Source organism: Psittacula echo (genome assembly GCF_963264785.1).
Source record: "Psittacula echo genome assembly, chromosome: 3".
NCBI classification, from domain to species: domain Eukaryota; kingdom Metazoa; phylum Chordata; class Aves; order Psittaciformes; family Psittacidae; genus Psittacula; species Psittacula echo.
The window spans coordinates 94,677,546-94,694,772 of NC_137736.1; positions in this window are offsets into that span (position 1 = coordinate 94,677,546).

Genomic DNA, 17,227 nt, shown 5'->3' on the forward strand with positions numbered 1-17,227 from the left:
TACTGCTATTTGAAATACCCACATATAGCTGAGACATCCATAAATTACCTGCTCATGAGACACAGAATATATAGAAGACTACTAACCTTCCCAAGAGGCAGTTGATAGCCCAGCAAAGTAGTTTAGGAAAACTCAACTGTCTTTAGATGCTAATTTTTAGCTAATTAAAGCAAGTTTTAGACTGTTCTTGAGTGTAAGGAGACACATATTTTTGTGTAGATGTGGTGCGTAGAAACATATCTTAGTGGTAGACTCGGCTGTGTTAGGTTAACAGTTGGACTCAATGATCTTAAAGGTCTCTCTCTCAACCTAAATAATGCTATGATTCTATAAAAGGTGTTTAGAACCAAACTATGTGTATTATATAACCCTGTACACCATGAATACACATGTTCAAATGTTGCATCTGTAGCCAGTTAGATGGGATTAAGCTGATCTAAAATTCCTAAATTGAGCAACTAACTGAATCAAATGTAAAAAATTATTAAAGAGATTATGCATTCTCCTAGATCAAGGCCCAAATAGCTTTAGAAGGAAGCAAGAACAAGCGCTGTGTGCCATGTCCAAAGCAAACTATACAAGTTTGATTGAGTTTTGGGGTAAATTTGCAAATCTGAGGGGTTTTCTGTGTTCCTGAAAAAGCAGAAATATAGCAGAAATATTATATTTTTCTTCCATGTTTTGATCCATGCAGTCATTTGCCAGATTTATATCTAGATTATTCATTACAAAGTGAGATTAAAAATTTGCCAGTACTCCCAAATGGTTGTTTTTGTTTGTAGTAAGATAACTGTCGTGGTTTAAGCCCAGGCCGTAAATTAGAACCACGCTGTCTACTTCTCCCACCACCTTTCTTCCCCCCACTCCTGGAGGGATGGGGAGGAGAATCAAAAGAATGCAACTCCCACAGGTTGAGATAAGAACAGTTTAATAACTAAGGTATAACACAAATCACTACTGCTACCACCAATAATAATAATGATAAAGGAAAGAACAAGGAAGAGAATACAACCACTCACCGACCACCCCACAGTGATCTAGCCCTTCCCGGGAACTCTCAGTTCTACATCCTGGGCATGACGTGCTGTGGTATGGAATACCTCTTTGGCTAGTTTGGGTCAGGTGTCCTGTCCCTGCTTCCTCCCGGCTTCTCCTCCTCCCTGGCAGAGCATGAAACTCACAAAATCCTTGGTCAGTCTAAACATCGGTGTTATCAGCTCTGTTCCCAGGCCGAAAGTCAAAAACACAGTGCTGCAACAGCTACTAAGAAGGAGAAAAACTGACTGCTGCTGCTGAAACAGGACAGTATCCACCCCTTATTCCATACCATTCACGTCATGCTCAGATCCCACATTTTCCATATACCCTCACTCTCATCTCAGTGCACTCTTATCTTAGTGCACGGACCAATTCCTGTAAAGCTGCTGAGTCCGTTCGGTCCATGATGGTGGGCTCCATCTCTTGTAACAGCCTTTCAGAGCAGGAGAGGGCCATTGCAAAGTCCACCCCTCGATCATGAGTCCATCTCTATGTTGCATCTCTGCCCTGATGGACTGAAGTGTCACGGGCCCATCAGGCTTACAATAATTCACCCTCCCCTTCAGCAGTTTCTGCAACTTGTCGTCGGGGACTCCACACAGCTGCCTTCCATCTCCGACGCTTCCAAAGCACTGGAGGGGCCAGTGGATTAGATACTCGCCCATACTGTCCCACACACCGTGACACTCATGACTGTCCAGCCTTGGGGAAAACCTCTCGGTCCCCCTGTATTGTCTAACCCCAGGCAAGACCCAAACCTGACTCTGCTTAACTTTCGAGATCAGACAAAATGGTCGTGGGTAGAACTCACTCTATGTGTGTGCCAACATGGTGATCCCCATCACAATCAGCAGGCAGGTCCCAAGGGTACCCAGAGGCCATTCAAAACCTTCAAAACTCTCAAATGATGCTGCTGTACTTGTCACTGGGGCTGTAGCTGCTATGTTTGCCGGCTCTCTCACCACCAGCTTCTCTTTTTCCAAGTCCGGATCTTCCTCTTCTGCCTTGCTGGGAAATGCTGCGTGGCCTCCTGTGTCCTCCTGGGGCTCAGGCTGGCAGGGCTTGGCGGGCTGCTGTTGGGGAATGCTTTCGGCCGCCGCGGGGCTGGGCTTGGCCACGGGGCTCAGCTTCTCCGCCACCTCCTCCCGCTGCTTGGCAGTTGCCTCCTTCCCGGCCTCCGGCCCCGCTCCCGCCGCCACTTGGTCCCCGGGGCCCCTCTCCCGGGCCGCTTCGGCCACCGCCGGCTCCTGGGGCCACTCCCCCTCAGCTCCCCGCAGCCTCACAAAGACGGAGGCGAGGACGAGGGCCGGGACGGTGATGAGCAGCGGGACGGCCAGGTACAAGTCCACGGCCATGTCCATCCCGCCCTGCTGCTGGAGCCTGCCCATATTACAAGTCATTACCATAAAATACAATGAAACAAGAACCTTATCTCAAGGCCCACACTTGATAAACACTAACACAGCAAATACCAGCTCTAAGTAAGCTACAGCATACTGAAACTGTGAGATCAAGAGAAATAACTTTGAGAGCCAATAAATCAGCATTGTGCCTCGGTCAGTTCTGTTGTTATCTCAATCCTTTGTGCCCCACGTTGGGCGCCAAAAAAGAACTGTCGTGTTTTAAGCCCAGGCCGTAAATTAGAACCACGCAGTCTACTTCCCCACACACACCTTTCTTCCCTCTGCTTCTGGAGGGACGGGGAGGAGAATCAAAAGAATGCAACTCCCACAGGTTGAGATAAGAACAGTTTAATAACTAAGGTATAACACAAATCACTACTGCTACCACCAATAATAATAATGATAAAGGAAATAACAAGGAAGAGAATACAACACCTCACTGACCGGTACCTCGCCCCCACCCCGCAGTGATCCAGCCCTTCCGGGAACTCTCAGTTCTACATCCTGGGCATGACGTGCTGTGGTATGGAATACCTCTTTGGCTAGTTTGGGTCAGGTGTCCTGTCCCTGCTTCCTCCCGGCTTCTCCTCCTCCCTGGCAGAGCATGAGACTCACAAAGTCCTTGGTCAGTCTAAACATCGGTGTTATCAGCTCTGTTCCCAGGCCGAAAGTCAAAAACACAGTGCTGCAACAGCTACTAAGAAGGAGAAAAAATGACTGCTATTGCTGAACCCAGGGCAATAACCTATACTACCTCAATGCCACAGTTCCTGCTGGGGAGTTAAGGCAGTATATTTCATTCATCAGTCAGCCTCACATCTCTTTGCAATAACCTTTACAAGGATACTCTGTACTGTACATATGTACCGTATAGGGGGTTAGTACCTAATTCAGACATCCAGGCACATTTTATGTACCCTCTTGTGGTCTGTGTATAAACATAAACATAAACAATAGAGACCTATGACTTGAGTCATCTCTTGAAACACAGGCATCTTGACCTACCTGAGATATCCTAAGATATTCAAGAGATGCACAGAACTGGTGATTAAGACACACGTGCAGAATACCTGTTTATACCTGTATGAGACACCTGTACATGGCTGACATTGATATTCCTGGAGCAGCAGCTGGAGACCAGGAGGGATAGCTCAGGGACTTTCAAAGGGCAGTAGGTATCTTTGTATTTGGACAACCAAATAAATCTCTGGAGTGTCTTGTGCCATTTTGGCTCATGCAATTCAGTCTCTGAGCCATTCTGGCTCATGGGCATCAGTGAGTAAAAAGCACCTGATTCACAAAGTCCAGTTCGGCACACAAAAATTTATAAACAAGTATCAAACAAGTCTATATCTGAAAAAGACCAAATTCCAAACAACTATATATGTCTTTGGTTTTAATGACATTAACTTTAGATCCAAGCATTGTTCAATGTAATGAGAGGTTTTGTGAAGATAAATTAAATGACACAACTTTACATAAAATTGCACGCAACACAGGTCCACCTACCTTCTTCTAAGATAGCTGTAATAATTTTATTTATTTTAATATTTACTTGTGATGACTTGAGAATGAAGAAAAAAATAAATTATGCTTCTATTAGCTTTGGCAACTGTTGTTTTATGGTTTTGTTGTGGGTTTGTTTTTTTTTTTTGAAGAGCCAAATGGTAACCATGGATGGTACAAGGCTGAATCCCACTGCAGTAAAATCCATACGATTAGTTGGTAGAATAAGCAGCTCTGATTCTGGCCACTTACTAATGTGCTTAAATGCATTTCCTGTAGGGAATGAGATTTTAAAGGGAGAAATAAATATGCATTGTAGGAGCTAGCGTTAAGTATTTCAGTAAGTTACCTGAACCTCTGAAGAAATTGTTGGCAATTCACATGTATTCTCTGAATTCTTTTACCAATGTGACAAGGATGTAACTGTTCTCCACATGGATTTACTGTAAGCTAGAGGCACACATCGCCTATTAATGAAAGTGAGACTTACAGAAGCATCCACGACTAAGCAGCCAGTAATTTCTTATCCTTATTCTAGTACTAAGCATCTTTATAATATAAGAAAAAAACATAGCACAGTTGTTGGAAACTCAAGGTCTTGATTTTGTTCTCTAATTTATTTTTGTAGTTCAGTTTTGTATTGTGCAGAAATTGCTTCCTATTTCAATAAACAAAAAATTGCACCTTTCATCTTGTGTTTCTTAAGCAAGATGAATCCATGATATGTTTAGATGTCTTAGGTTGCATTTTGCCATCTGGTGTAGCTGAGCAAACTGAAATCCACAGCAATGTGAAGCCTGTAACAAAACCAGAACAAATGGCTTGTGTCCCTGCTCTTCCCCATCACCTCAGAAAGCAAAGATACAGATAATTATCTTAGAACAGTGAGTGGAAGCAGTTTATGGGCACTTTTTTGCTGCTGGCATTTCTCAGACAAAAAATAGTGTCAAGCAAAGCCTGCCATGTAGAGATCATTATTTACTCAGATGCGACTGCATACAGATTGGCAGGTATCATTCAGTTGCTGACTTGTAATGTAAATCAGACAAAAAGGTCGTCAAAGCAAGGTTAATTCTTGTTCTGTGATCATTACCAAATCACTGTCAACATAAAATGAATGTTCTCTGTGCAACTGTGGTTATTGGAAAGACATTCTTATCAGTTTCGCATGGTGCATTTGTGGTTTATTCCACATGATGGAGTGGTGTTTTATTTCCCTTTCTTGAAGAGGATCCTTAGGGAATAAGCTGAAGAGTTAGGCAATGAGAGTGACTTCCTGACTCCTGTTTTGTGAAGGAAAAACACAAAAGGAAACAACTTTCTTTTCATTTCTATGAGAATAATAAGTGTGGATAAACATAAATATTAATCTAATAGACCACACTTTGGAAGCTATTTGTCCATGACAGATGACAGCTATGATGTTCATAAGCAGTCCTATTTTCCAAGCATTATGACATAGAAGTGAAAAACAGTTTAATCTGAATATATAAACAACATCACAGCATAACATATCCAAGTGACATATTGATTACAGCTTAAATGAATAGCTTGAATTAAACCTGGGTTATGTGGTGAGTGGCTTTTTAGACATGGCTAGAAGCATGAAAAGCCTCTGAATGAAATGAAAAAGAAACCCCTTTTGAAAAAAATTAAATTCTACTTTTGCCTTCTCTCTCCTCTTCCCTCCCCTGCGACCTTCTGTATCAGTACATCTCGAAAGGTTTAAAGAAAACACAGGTGGTACCTTCAGAAAAAGTATAGAGTAATTTTACATTAGTGTGCTGTAATAACACTGTAGTGTTATTGTACTTGATATGGAGATGAAGAATATGCTAGCTTGAGATTGTGCATCATTTTCTTTGATCTCAGCTGGAGGTAGGATTTTTCAGAACTGGCACAGCTTGAATATTGATGCAAATACAATTATAACATACAGCTAGCAGAGCTGAAAAATTAGTAATCAGTTTTATTAATAATTATGTGTGTAATCCTAAGATCCCTGACCCCTACTGAGCCATTTAGGAAACTTTTCGAAACAAAATGTGCTATAAGCATGAACAGCTGAATGAAGAGCAGATTTGTCAAGTTGTATCAAAGAGTGGATGTTTTCTAGAAGAATGTTGAAATAATCTAAGTTGTTATTTCTATTCATAACACAGACAGTACTCGAAGATGGAAACTCCCACTAGATACTGCAAGAGTAGAATAATGTTCATCACCACCACTGCCATGCTAAATGGAGGAGAAGAAGAAGAAAGAGGGGAGGAAGGAGGGAGCCAACTGAAATTTTAAGCTCTTTAGAGGATAAGTAGTGTATGAAATTGATCCCAGTTTGAGGGGAATTTAAGGTGCTCTTTATCCAGAAATATTCCAAGCAATCTCAACTGACAGTTCCTTTAAATGTTTGCTTGGGTACTCAAATGCTGAAGCACTCAAAATTGCTAGCCCCTTTTAAGTCTTCTTCATGACTATAAAGATATACTTCAATACTGATATCCTTATAAATTACCGTAGCCCACTAAAAATCAAACTGGCATTATATATACAAAAAATGCAATTTTGACACAATCACTGAAAAGAAAAAAAAAGTTAAAGTCTCCTACTGGCTTTTAAAAGGGTGGATCTGGTATTCTACAAAGAAAGAATTACCTTCCAATTGAGTGACAGGATCTCCAAAGCTCTTCTGTTTAAAATGTAAGACATATGGAAGAGGTGTCTTGTCTGAGAAGACTATACAGCTCAAACACATACTGAGTGCACATTGCAATATCTACAAATTAGCATGGCTATTCACTATCATTCCATGATCACTTTCAGTACAGTCATTTAAAATATTCCTTATATCTTCTATAGATACATTAAAGATGAATTTCTCTTTAGCCTGGACTTTCTGAAATCCTGTTTAGATTTTGTCCAACAATTAAATTTGTCTTTTTCTTATCTAACTTCTGTGATGTTTATGACCCTTAGAATCGTAACTCTGGAGATGACGACTACCACTTCCCTGGGCAGCCTGTTCCAGTGCTTGACAACCCTTTCAGTGAAGAAATTTTTCCTCATATCCAGTCTAAACCTCCTCTGGCACAACTTGAGGCTGTTTCCTCTTGTCCTATCAATTGTTTCTTGGGAGAAGAGACCAACACCCAGCTCACTACAACCTCCTTTCAGATAGTTGTAGAGAGTGGTAAGATCACTTCTGAGCCTTCTCTTCTCCAGACTGAACAATCCCAGTTCCCTCAAGCTGCTCTTAATAACACTTGTGCTCTAGACCCTTCATCAACTTCATTGCCCTTCTATAGACACACTCCATCACCACAATGTAGCCGTTGTAGTGAGAGGCCAAGAACTGAACACAGTATTCAAGCTTTGGCCTCACCAGTGCTGAGTACAGAGGGATGATCCTGGCCCACTGTGTTCCCAAGGAGCCATATTTTACATTTGAGGTCAAGAAAATGTTATCATAATACTTTGAGCTCCTAAAAAACATAATCTAGCCATGTTGCTACATCACTAGTTTTTCATAGACTCCAATTTGTGATGTTCTGATATCTATAACCTGATCTTAAACTGCCGGTATATAGGGCTATAACTTCTATGTATGACAGGTAGGAATGTATTATGGAATATAGGTAGTCCTGGTGTATTATCGTCATGGTTTTACTCTAACTTACATTTTAGCCCAAATACAAACACTCAAAGACTCAAGAACTCAGCTTCGACACCTTTCTTTGTTATGTAAGAAAGCCATACAGCAGGGAGGAAAAAAAACTTGTGCATTTTATTAATTTTAATTTTTTTATTTCTTCTCAGGTATATTTATGCATCCTGCCACTAAGACAGACTTACAAATTCATCTAAATTAGATATAGATATACACATTTACAATTCTATAACACACTGTACAGAAGATCTAGGGAAATAATGAATTTTTAAGTTTTACAGGCCAAAAAAAGCAAGAAAACTTAATTTATGTAGCAGAAAATTTTTCATATATATGCTTTTTATACTATTACATACAGAAAGTAAGACTGAAAGCAATACACGTAGTCTGGTCTGTTTGAAATGAAATGTTGGGTGTTTTTCTCTTTTTGTTTTTTTTTTTTTTTTTTCATTTTCAGTATTTTTTTCTTTTTCTATACATTGCTAAATTATAAAGAATAAAAATTGCACATTCTTATTTTAAACAGTAAGCAGAAATATTTTAACATTTCTAGAAGTCTAAATATTAAATCCATATTGGATATTTGACATTTTTGATGAGGCTTATCCAGAAGCTTGTGGACAAAGACAAGCAACTGAATTCAGTCTCATTTTATGAATACTACTGATCCCTTTCAGTCTATATATTTTGGTGAACTCACTACTCATCAGCAGAATATGTCAACTTATTTTCTATGTCAGTTTTCTGCTAAAAATAAGCAGCTAAACCATAAATAAGTTACATATTTCTGTGGAAATGTTTAATACATTATAAGATTTTAACAACTTATTATCCAAAGAAATCAGACCTAAATGAAACACTGTACAACTACAATTCTTGTTCACTATAATGGATTTACTATTCAGGGATATTTTAATCATAGAAAGAGAATTTATCTCTGAAGAACATTTTCATTTTCAGAAATTACATTTGAGTAACAGAGTCAAAAATATGCTTGCCAAACGCATAGCAGTTTTCAGTCTCAAGGACTATATCTTTTCTCACTTGATAAAATATAAGCAACATTCTTATTTATATAAGATTACCTGAAAGGGCAGCCTGTTGCATTTTGCATGATTCAGCTTTGATTTCATGGGCGTCTCTTTTCCTTCCAGCATTATTTATGCAATCTGTTTAGTTTGCTTTACAGGCATGGCGGCATTCATAGGGTAGACCTATTGAACCAAACCGTAATAGATGTAATACATCAATACATTTGAGCTGAACAGCTTTAATTAGGCCTTCCTGGTCATTTCATCAATTCAGTGGAATACCACTGGGATCTGGATAACACTATGGCTTCTGTAGTGCATGAGAATTACAGCAGTCCTGCCCTGCTCTGCCAGTCACATTACAAGGTTAGACAATCAACGTTAATTCATACAGTAAAGTGTCTGCATTCCAGAACATAAATCTACCCCAAAGGAATATCTTTGAGTCCCTAAAGTCTTTCCAACCTTAATATGATTTTTAAATTCAATCTATAATGAAATTTCCTGACGCAGTGTTCTGTTGTTGCTTAGCAGCAAATTAAAGGTGTGCTTTACTTGAAGATTTATGTTTGTCAGATATAACAAATGCATTTGTTGCATTTTTCTGGCAGATAGGATCTGCTAAAACTTGCAGACAATCTCCAAAGAATGCTGTTCTGTTACTGCAGGAGCCCTCTTGGTTTGTACTCAGTTTGAGATCTCTTTGACAAACGCATTATGTAGGATTTAAATAATCCTAAAGCAGATAATCTATTCACATGCATTAACTACTATGAGGACAAATTATTCATGTTTAAAAACTATTTGACTATCTGCAGTAGGCATTGTTGCTTAAATTTTGTTACTTTTCCTGTTTGTTTACTAAATGGCAATGTAAAAAATATCAAAATCCTTCATCAAAATAAAGGTAATTTACTTACAATAATAAATATTTATATAAAATAGGCAGATGGCCATGTTATGGCAACTTTTAGACTTCTGACTTTTTATTTCTACTAAACAACACAATAGCCATATATTTTTCATGTAATTTCCATGGAATTGAACTCTCAAATTCTGAGATGGATTTTCAGCACATCAAGGGATAGAAATACAGAGACTACAAGCAGAAAAGAACAAAGGTTTGTAAGTACAGAAGAAAGTAATTTGTTTAGCTATGTTTGGAAATTATTGTAGATGGTAAGGATGATAGAGTAGGTCCGTAATTCCCTGTGGGCACATCTGCATACTACTTGAATATGAAACAGGGCCAAACATGCCTCAGTTATCTTTCCTTTAACTAGTTCAGGGACCCACATAGATGAAACTGCCTTGCAACTGGTTTAAGCCCAGGCTTTGAAATACACTGTACATTGAAGTCTATCCTGCAGCGGCTGTGTGCTACTTGTCTCAAAAGCAAAGATAACTCCATTATCCCTACAGAGTCTGAAATTTCTCCATCAATCGCAATGGCAATTTAAGAATGTCATAGTCTATTTATTCTGATGTGTAAAACCTGAACTATTGGGCAGACAACAAATTAATAACAGATAATAAATTCAGTTATATTATTGTATTTCCTTCTCTCACATAGAAAGTGTGTAAGCTGTGCAAGTGTTCTTAATTAAAATAAACAAAACCAAAAAGATGGAGAATGTCAGCAAATTATTTCAATAGTACTTATATTAAGCAATTATAACGGGTATCATTTCATTTGACCATAAAGGTTACAAAATTGACTAATTAGAAAGTGAGGCATATTAGATGAAGCAGACTGTATATCTTGGTCACACAGCCTCCCAGCGTATTCAGGATACTTAGGCTTGTTTATTTAAGCAGAAAGGATAAATCAGAAAATCATAGAATAAAAGGCTATTTGAGGTTGGAAGGGACCTCTGGAGGAATGTTTTTTAATATTCAGGGGGAACTTCCTTTGTTCCAGTTTGTACCCATTGCCTCCGGTCCTGTCACTGGGCACCGGTGAGAAGAGCCTGGCTCCATCTTCTTTCAACCCCCTCTTCAGGTATTTATACACAATGATAAAATTCCCTAAGCCTCCTGTGCTCTAGGATGAATCTCTGATTTAGATTAGCAATAAATTAAATTAATTTTCTCAAGTTGAATCTTTTACCTATGACAGTAATTGCTGAGGAACCACCTGAACCAATGGAGGACAATCCTTAGAAGAAACAGAAGAATGATCAAGTGCCGTACCTGAGTTGGCACTGGTGCCCAGTAACCCCACATAACACACTACCTCTCCTGTCCTGAGTGATCACCATAACAGATGGAGCCCAAAGTCATGGACTAAATGATCTCAGTAGATATTTTGTGGAAATTTGTGGACATTTATAGAAATTTTACAGATATTTTGTGGGGATGGTCCACAGACTGAGGGAATGATATCTGTGAACTATATCAAAGGATGGGAAGGGTGGTGATGGATAATGAGGTAATGTGTTGGATAGCGTGGGATCTGCACATGACATTAATAGTATGGAAAAAGGGGTAGAGAATGTGTTGGTTTTGGCTGGGATAATTTTCTTTATAATAGCTAACATGCGGCTATGTTTTGGATTTGTGCTGAAAACAGTGTTGGGGGCCTGCCCATGGTAGGTGGGTTGAAACTAGATGATCTTTAAAGTCCCTTTCAACCCAAACCATTCTATGTTTCTACTATTCTTATCCCTGTCCTTATTCTTATTCCCTATCCTTATTCCTTGTCCTTATCTCAGCTCATGAGCTTTTTGTCATATTTTCTCTCTCCCCGTCCTGCTGAGAAGGGGGAATGATAAAGTAGCTTAGAGGGCACCTGACAGCTAGCTGAGGTCAACTCACTACGAAGGTAAAGACACAGATGCTTTTCAGTCTGCTAAAATTATCCTATACTGCAACTTTTACATTGACTCCAGACATTGTAATGCATAATCTGTTGCGTGGTTGTGAACTCAGTCTGGAACATATAGCAAGGTAATGCTGCCTTCAGTTCATATAGCTTCTGGAAGAATCAGTTTCTTGAGCTTCTTGGAGAGTTCATAAAGGAAGATAGTCTGAAGTTTCAGGCAGGTGATATTTTTAAAATATTCTTTTGTGCACAGTACAGATATAACCTATTCAAATTGACGTGGAGATCATATTCTTGCTTAGCTTCTTTACATATGAAATGTTCTAATCTGATATTTCTTTTCTCTACAGAAGAAGAAAGGATTAAGCTGTAATTGCCTTGATGGAGACACTCAAATCTTAATAACTACAAGCTTAACAGGATTTGAACAATCTGCTGTCTTTCAACTATGATATTGACATCCATACATAAGTACTCCTAGTCTTTGCTTGCAATTATTTAGAATTTACAGATATATTATTTTACTTTTAGTATAGGTCTCCTATATTTTTCCAGTTAATGAAACAGAAAGATACTAATATTTCGTTATTGCAGTTCTTGATAGTCAGTAATTTAATGTAAAGGTCAAAAATATAAAACTGTATATGTTATAGTAGTTCCTGTCAGGGAACTCTAGTTAAAATCACAGCTAATTTATTACACTGCACATAATTCTTCCTTCAATTAAAACAGCAAAGAAGAATTCAGCAGAATTTACTAGTATCTTTACTTTTCACTAGGTGATATTTAAAATTATTTTATTATGCATTAAGACTCTTGGTAACTTGCATTGCAAAGTAATAAAAAACCCTAAAATATAACTCCAAACCAATAACTTCAAACATACAGAACTTCTTTTTTTTTTTTGCAATTAATTGGGATAAATGAATATCAAATGTCACCAAAAATACACATGCAAAATTAACATCACAATATCTGAGTAGTTATTGTTCTTTAGTCTCAATCCATATTTTTATGTTTTTCACGGAATAGCTGTTTAGACTTTGAATACCTCAGAACTGCAATTCTCCATATCCTTAATAATGAAAGTACACTTGCTCTGATGTCCCTCATGTCCAAAATATATCCACCTATGACTTAATCAATTTTGCACTGCTGAAATTGTAATTTTAGAAGCTTTTGACCACTCTGTGGGTTGATATGGAAGGGCAGAAGAGCATGTTGAGGACTGTGAAGTGAGGTCTTTCATTGGCTGATAAATCCCCTGACAAGAGACAGTCCCAGGCTCAAAGTGATTGGCAGCTCCTGCAGCTTTTGGACCTGAACAGCTGCTCATTGCAGCTGAGCTAAAAGGGATTCTCTAATTATTGCCACATTAACAATCAACCATTTCTGACCAGAAGGGACCACAGCTGAGAAGTCTCTTTGTAAGCTACTTAAAATTTTTCATAGACCACACACAGTCTGCAGTCTGCCCTTTCTGACATTAGACAGTTTAGTAGCAATAAAATAGGGCTATGACTACTAGGTAATTAAATTATGCTAGAGAAATACAGTAAAAAGATTATTAAGGCTGCTCGTTGTGAAGCAAAGGGCAATTTTATATAAGAAAACATGGAAATATTTGGGACAGTTTAGTTTTATTCTTGAAGTTGGATGTTGTCTTAAGTTCTATTCTGAACCAGGATGGCAATGATTATTTAGAGGTGTTTAATACGTTGCAGTCTTCGCAGAAAGAAGAGGAAGAAAAGCAAAACCTGACACACACCCCTATACAATCTGGAATAGTGGCATGATAAGGATGAAGAAGGTAAGATAAAAATATGTAGAGCTTTACAAGGTAACATGGAATATATGTCTAACAACTTGAATATTTGCCCTTCTGATCGTTCCAAACAGATTTTTTTCCCTGAAAAAAATCTTCACATATATTATTTATGGTGAGGTAAATGTAGACCTAACATAATCACAAAACCTTAAAAAATAGCAATTTATAAATTTGTAGTAAATAGAATAAGAAACCATATTAATTTAAATATTGTTATTTAAATCCCTGATAGTTACAATAATATTTAATATCATGAATCAAGGTCAAAACATGTCCATTGAGTTTATACAATGTTTAACTGAAAAAATAAACAGAGTTTACAAATTCTGACTTTTTCCTATCTCTAATTATGAAGCACTGCAATATTCTTTATTGGAGACAGTCCTTTCAAAATAAATAAACTTCACATAAAAGTAATTCATTAGGTAATAAGAATATCTCTTTGTGTACATCAACTTGACATATCATGCCTGTTTGGTTTGTGGGTTTTTTTCATTTGGTTGGTTTTGGTTTTGGTTTTGATTTTTTTCAGATTGTCTCTATCATTTTAGGAAAACCACTGAATATCCATACATATCAGTTTTCACTTTTACAAAAGAAGTACAGTAATATTTTTTTTCACTTGAGCCGCTGTCAGGATAATTAGTGTAGCTACCAGGTCTAAAAAGTCTTTGTTATTTCAAGCATTGAGTCAAATAGTCTAGATGTCCTATTATCTTCAGTTGGATTTTTGCTTGAATACATAATACAATATTAGATTATTATCATCAAACAAGATGTTCTACTATATTTTGATTCTCCTACTAATGAGAGGCTAGATTTTCTTTTTGGTGTGATATGATGTTTTTATGTAGCTTTATAAAAGCCAAAACAATATGAATAAATGAAAACTAGGAAGCTGTCAAAGTCTCTTTACACAATGTTAATGGCATCTAGAAGTGGGTATTGTGGAATAATCAGAAGTATGGTAAATGTAACATTCTTTATGCATATGCTGCAGAAAATGCAATTTTTCAAGACCTTGTTCCAGTTTAAATGAATGGCATACATTTGGCTTGATATCAGCTAAACTTAAGGTTAATCACACTTTCAGCTATCATAGAGTGATGGCATGCAGAAGCTGAAGTGAGACTTTGCATTTAATGGTTGAAATTCTATTTGCTACAAACTGATAGCAGGATTGGCAGCTGAATGATGTATTTCCGGAAATGGGAAGATGTCCTAGAAGTAACTTATGGCTGTTTCCAGTGATTTATTAAAACTAAGTTGACACTTGCATCACTGATAGCGGTAATTTTGAAGCTCTTGAAATTCTATTGACCCTAAGATAATGAAACTACCACCTTGTACGCATTTGTATTCTGTGGCATGTAGCATGGACTCATGGCTCAGAATGGTTATCGTTATGTGCTGAAGGAATTCACAATAGTAGCTGAGGGCAAATGCATAGACTTGAAGATATTTTAAGAAAAGGTAGGTATGATAGTCAGAACCAAATGACGGCTCTGTGCATAGACAATGATAACAGGTTATTTGGACAGTTAATAAAACTTAGGGTTCTGTAGGATGAGAGCAGCCTTGTAACTAAGCCAGTTTCCTCACAGGATTTTTTTATTTTATCCTGTATCACAGCAAGAATTTATATTATGCCCTAAACCAAATCAAATCCAGTGCACATAAAAAGTACTATGAAATGTGCTTAGAAAAGTCTTGCTGAGGCAGAAATATGTGCATATTTATGACACAGACAGCCATGGGCTGTACAAATGCAAGCTTTGCTTATAATCCAAATAATGTTTTTAACAATATTTTCAGATAAGAGGGATGTGTGGTAAACTGATCAAAACTATCAAGTCTTTAGGCTTATTCAAAATGTGGATTGCCCATATGAAATGGGATGATTACTTTATACCAAAATGCAACAGAATTATTAACGGATATCAAGTGAAATCACTGGAACATTTTGCTGCTTTCATCCATTTGTCAAAAAAGAAGAAAAACAACCAAACACAAATAAAAACCAAAGAACTCTACCTTCTTCCCATGATTTAATAATCACATGCACTTGTAAGGTGTTTGAAACTTCACAGAGATTAGAAGAACAAAGCTAATCCAGTAAATGGTCCTGAGGAGACTGATCACCACTGGATAAAGAGGAAACTGGTAACCAGAAAAAAAAAAATAAAAATTAAAACTCATTGCTGTGAATTTGGAGTTATTACAGAGGGCTGGAACCTTTCATTTACAAACTGTGTCTTTCATTAAGCTGTGAATTGTGTCGGAAAGGAGATAAGCAATTCTTCCTCAAAGATGTTGAGTAGGGGTAAAGGTAGGGCAAGGAAGGGGCAAATAGGGGCAAGCAGAGGGGGAGTAATATTTTGAGGAAATTAGTCTTGAGGCTGTACTTATCATACAAGATTTCAAGTCTGGGAAGGTTAGTGTCTTTCTTGGACAGTGTTTCAACTGATTATTCTTTTTGCAATTAGTCACATAAGCTTTGGTTTGTCCACAACCTTATTAGATGCCTTTGGTGGTGAAATTTTTACTGAAACAAACTTCTTTCCAGTAAAGTTTAGTTGCTAAGCTTCTTCCAAAGTGCCGCTTGGCTGACAAATTTCTACTAATTCCATTGAGGACTAATATAACGAGGACCTTGTGTTTAAAACATCCAAGGAGCCTATATGAGGCTCTGTGCTACACCTGTAAGCTGCAGTCAGCTTTCATTTAGAAGAGCAGAGGAAGGACAAAATGTTGAACTCCAGTGATAGCTTCATGGCTGCAGCTCTTGCATGGGATGGACTTGGGTTTATGTTCTTCAACCTGCAGACTGCCTCAGCATCTCGCAGTCTCCCAGAACAATATTCAGTTTACTAAGTGAATGAGGAAAAGGATGGGGTACCCATTCTTCTAGGACTCTGTAGTCATTACTTTTCTGTTTGAAGACATGCCATTAATCTGAATTATCTGAAACTAATAAATCATTTCTGAAATTACAGAAGACCACATGTGTATAGCATTCACAATTCTCAGTTGAATGTGGTGTCATATGATTATTTTAATATTTTGTTCAGAACACTGAACAAGTATACTAAAGTATAGTTGCCTTTCTCTATTTTGTATTTTTTTAGCATAGGCTTTGCACAGACCTGCTTCTATTAGAAGTAATCACCAAAATATTTTTCATTCCTTTTCTACACCTTTATGGTCTATAAAAATACATCACAATGTTTTCACTTTTTTTCTTTTTTTTTTTTTTAATTTAATGAATAATAGGAAAATAGACAATTTTCACTGAAATCAGTCTAAGCTGATTACATATCAGTTTAACATATTCTCAAAAATGTCTGTTAGAATGTCTACAATGGGAAATACCCTAGTTTAATTTAAAAAATTCATGTCAGTTAAATCACACAGCTTGAAGTGGTTTAGAGACAGATTCAGCTAAATAGATGTAACCCCTTTTAGGGCACTTTCCTGTCAGACCCATCAATTAATTCACACCAATTAGAAAATATGCTAATCTTCCACAGTCTGCAAGAGATCTACCTGCAAATATGAGTCGGGAACACATATGACTTACCTCAGTTGAGTGAAAGCTAGAACAATAGGTACATCCAATGTTCAAAATATATTGCTTTTTTCCTACAGGATTTCACACAGTGGTAAGTACTTTTGTGGAAAAGCACACTTGTCACTAGTGAAAACAGAACTCAGTTTAAAGGTGATTTGTCTTCTTAAGTAGATATAGCATTGAAGGAATCTAATGTGCCTCCTACTGAAGGTACATCGTCTTAAAACTTTCCAGGCTTCATCTAGGTACCATAGCTAAATTACAATTAGCGGCACAGAAAACAATAACAAAAAAAAAAAAAAAAAATCATCTTTCAAGGTGATATACTTTAAGGTTCTGGGTTGTTAGCAGAATAATTCAGA